The sequence below is a fragment of the Phaethon lepturus genome, unplaced genomic scaffold, assembly GCF_000687285.1.
Source record: "Phaethon lepturus isolate BGI_N335 unplaced genomic scaffold, ASM68728v1 scaffold2420, whole genome shotgun sequence".
Classification (NCBI taxonomy): Eukaryota; Metazoa; Chordata; class Aves; order Phaethontiformes; family Phaethontidae; genus Phaethon; species Phaethon lepturus.
Window position 1 is genome coordinate 1 of NW_010513830.1, and position 4,316 is coordinate 4,316.

The window sequence follows — 4,316 nt, forward strand, 5'->3', positions numbered from 1 at the left end:
AGCCCGGCCCAGCACGGCCTCTCCCCGCAGCGGGGGCATCCCCGGGGGACGCCGGCCCGATATGCTGCGCACCTGCACATCGGGAAGAGCCCGTCCTTCGGGAGGACTATATAGCGTTGCCGGCGATCACTGTTATTCTTAAACAAATAGATCATGTGTCCAGCATCTTTGAGCATAGTCGCAATATATAAAATCTAATACAAATGGGCTTAAGTTACATGCAGGCACACAGTTCCAGCAGAGTTACCATCTCCTGCAAACCTGTTTTGTCTTCATGCTCTGAGGAAACTAATTGTCACTGTATTGCATATCTGTAATTTCCCAGAGAAGCGTATTAATGGTCAGGGGACGTGTGACCAGGCTTGCAAAAACTTGGACCAAATTCAATCCTATGATGAAAATATTCATGTTACTACATCCATAGTAATACAGAAACCTGATATAAAACACACAGTGGAAAAGCAGGAGTGTGTCAAGAACAGAAACATTGCTGTTTACTTAGAAAGCGTTAAGGACTTGTGGGTACTGGTGAATGAAAAGCCGGACGTTGGAGCCTGGAGCCTGGAAGGCCAACCATATCCTGGGCTGCACCAAAACCAGCGTGGCCAGCAGGTCGAGGGAGGGGATTTGGCCCCTCTACTCCACTCTGGTAAGAGCCCACCTGGCGTACTGTGTCCAGCTCTGGAGCCCTCAGCACAGGAAAGACAGGGACCTGTTGGAGCAGCTCCAGAGGAGGGCCACAAAAAGGATCAGAGGGATGGAACACCTCTCCTGTGAAGAAAGGCTGAGAGAGTTGGGAGTGTTCAGCCTGGAGAAGAGAAGGCTCTGGGGAGACCTTACTGCAGCCTTCCAGTACTTAAAAGGGCTTATAAGAAAGATGGGGACAGACTTTTTAGCAGGGCCTTTTGAGACATGACAAGGAGTACTGGTTTTAAACTAAAAGAGGGCAGATCTTTTGCATTTGCCGCTGTGCAATGCAGCTCTCCCTGATACCAGTCAGCCCTGCTGCAGCTTTCCCCAAAGTGAAAGCAGCAGGGCTGTAGAAGTATTTCTGAATTTTCCCGTGTTGTGCCAAGCGAGTTACAAAGATGGCTACACAAAGGCATTGCATAACTATTCTCTTACTTTCACTTACTCTATTTTAAGCACTTTCCTGCACGCACTTTATCTAGTAGGCATTTGTGTCAAACCAAAGCATATAGGTGCAACTAAATTTGTAAAAATATGGTTACTAGGGCAAATTTTTGCATTCCAGAAGAAAAACTGTCGCATTTTCCCATATGTACCAAGCTAGGTACCAAGCAATGTACCAAGGAAAACAGACACCCAGGACAGAGAAAAGAAACCCATAGATGCTTAGTAGCATAGTAAATGGTTAGTGTCCACATTTGATTTTGGCCTTGCGGAAACCTTTCAAATAAATTTTTCTACAACTACCTGCAACATTTATTTTCCATAAAATACATGAATCTGTGTAGATACCCTAGTCCTTTTTCCTTCCCAGTTTGCTGCCTCTTTTCATCACTTACCAAATACTTGATTGCTAGAAGGTTGCATGCTACTCAGGGTAGTAGCTGTACTAACCTTTATCTTGAGCTCTGAAACATCAGCTCCAAAAAAAAAGCCCATACACACACAAAAAAAATCACTTAAATGAGACACAAGGTGTGTGCGGTACTAAGGCTCTCCAACTTCTTGTAGAAACCATAAGCTTGGTGAGACTGTTTGTTTTTGTTTATTTTTAAAAGAAGTTAAAAGTGAAAGGAAGAGGGACAGGAGGGAAAGGATGGTGGAGATACCAACTGTTCATACCACAGAAGATAAATTTGCATAAGCCAGAGCCGAAAATTCTTGAAAACATACAAATTGGCAGTCAGAGATTATATAAATTTATAAACAAAAAACATGGAATACTCTTACATCTTGTCTCTGATTGCAGAGACTGAACATGATGGCAGCAGCACTAGCTCTGAGGTGACAGTGAGGTTTGACATAAATGACTTTCTGTTTTGTTAGGACAGAGGGACAACCTTGTGCATCCTCCACTAAAAACCTCACAAAATGAGGAGACCTGATACTGTCATATACCAGGAACAATGAGAAGCCTCGTGAGGCACCCTCACATGCATTTTTATTTGCTTATTCTTTTTGGGGGGACACACACATCAAATTCCACAGATATTAATTATGAAAGGAGATTAAACAGTATCTAATTAAACATATTTCTTAACAAGATGCTCTCATTTTAAAATTGAATGGATTCAAGAATGGAGACAGTTTCTGTGATGTTAATTTAAAAATCTTGTTTATAGGTAAAGAAGCAGCAAACCTTATATAGATAAGTAAAGATAAGAATCTATTAGGATAATGAAAATCTTAGTCTAATGAAGGAATCATTATTAGTCTAGATCTAATTATTACCAAAAAAAGAAAGACGAATAATAATGCGGTTAGACTACTTATTTGCAAGAAAAAAACCCACAATAATAGTAATATTATAGTTAAAATCGTTAACACACACACTTCTTAGTTTGTATTCCTTCCCCTAGAGATTGCTCCTCTGGGCATTCAGATCAGCAGCTTCAGGCTGCTGGAGAGGATAAGACAGTCAGTCACCAGCCACTGCCATCCTTTCTTGGAAGAAATGTGATGCTAATGGTGGTGGCTTCTTTTCCTCTCCCCAGGATCCACTTTGGGTCATTTTTATATATGTGCTAACACGCATTTACACCTTTCTTTTTCGTCACTGGTCTGCAGCTTCAGGTTACATCTGAATTTACTGTGTATAGTGCCATTTACATATGTTAGATACTGTTTCTTTGACCTCTCTGTTACGTGTAAAATCAAATTGATCAAGCCAGGTCTGCATTTTATTTTTTTTTTAGCTAAGCATCAGTGAAATATTTCTATCCATAGGTGCTCCAGTACACAACTCGTGCTCCATATCTTTGTTCAAACATGTAGCTTTGTAATAAGGTATTGGTGTTGCTAGCAACAGGCCATAAACTTTGCACTGAGTTTGCATGGCCTCGGGACCGAGGCTTGCCAGGCCCGCTGCCTGAGCTTGTCCTGACCTGCCTGCAGCTTTGTTTTACTTAGCACGAATTTCTTGAACTGACTGTCTGTATCTAATTTGTTTTACTTTCGTTTGTCTTTGCACAGTACAACTGCAGTTTCATGCAGAGAGCAAGCAACAAGCAGCTGTTCTAGGTGGAACGAGAGATTTAGGGCTCTAACACAACAACATAGCGCAGAGAAATACAGGCGTGGTACAACAGCAGAGGCACTGCGGTGCGGAGACGCGGGATGGGGCGTAGAGGAGTGCAGGCACGGGGCGATAAGACGTGCGAATGTTATGTGGATGACACAATACCAATAAAACAGGAGCCTAAAGCATGGTGCAAAATTGTGCAAAGATGCATCAGCAGAGGCAGGAGGGGAAAATGACCCTTCCCGAACCTATACAAGATAACCAGGTCAGCCTATACTAGCCTGAAATATTCTCCTTATCATAGGTGCCTCTGGATTTGAACAAAGTAAACACTGGGAGCTATTAGGAGCTGTTGCCACATTCTCCACACCACAATACAATGCATGGCACAGAGCCAGGCTGAAAAAAGCAGCTTAGTGACTCATAAATTTCTATTCCCCTACTGGTGGCTGTTCCAGTTTCTTTTGCAGATTCAGACATAAGCTGAAGTTTCACTTTCTGGTTCACACTAAATTAGTCACAGACTACGTGAGGGCTGGACCACATAAAAGGGAAGTAATAACAACGGTGAGCAGCACTCCTTTGGTTTTGAAGCTACCTTAAGACAAGTGAGCAGATAAGGAAAATTATGAGGTAAGCAAGCAACGCGGTCTCTGAAAGATGCTTTTTTGCTATGCTATGGGAAAATAGGGCTTATTATTTACATAAACATAAGAGCTGAGGGACTTTGGGGATCCAAACAGCAGAAAATATTTTACAGAATATTTACTGGAAGAATCAAAATAAAATAAGAATGCTGTTGAATATTGTAATGTTATTGCTTCTCTGACAAGGACCAGTCTCTGTGAACAGAACCAACAATCAGAAGAACTGTGTGCATGCAGTTCAGGGATGAAATCCAGGCTGCAGCTGTAGCTGGTGCCTAGCCAAATGGGTGACTGGCACTGATGTATTTGAGAATTTACCTTCTGATCTCTACTACTGCAAGGACCAGCAAACAGTAGTGCAGGTTCTGGGCTGCATCTTGGAGCGTGAGAGGTGGGGGTAACATTTTCTGAAGACTGTCGTATACATACACAGAGGTGCGCACACACACACACACACA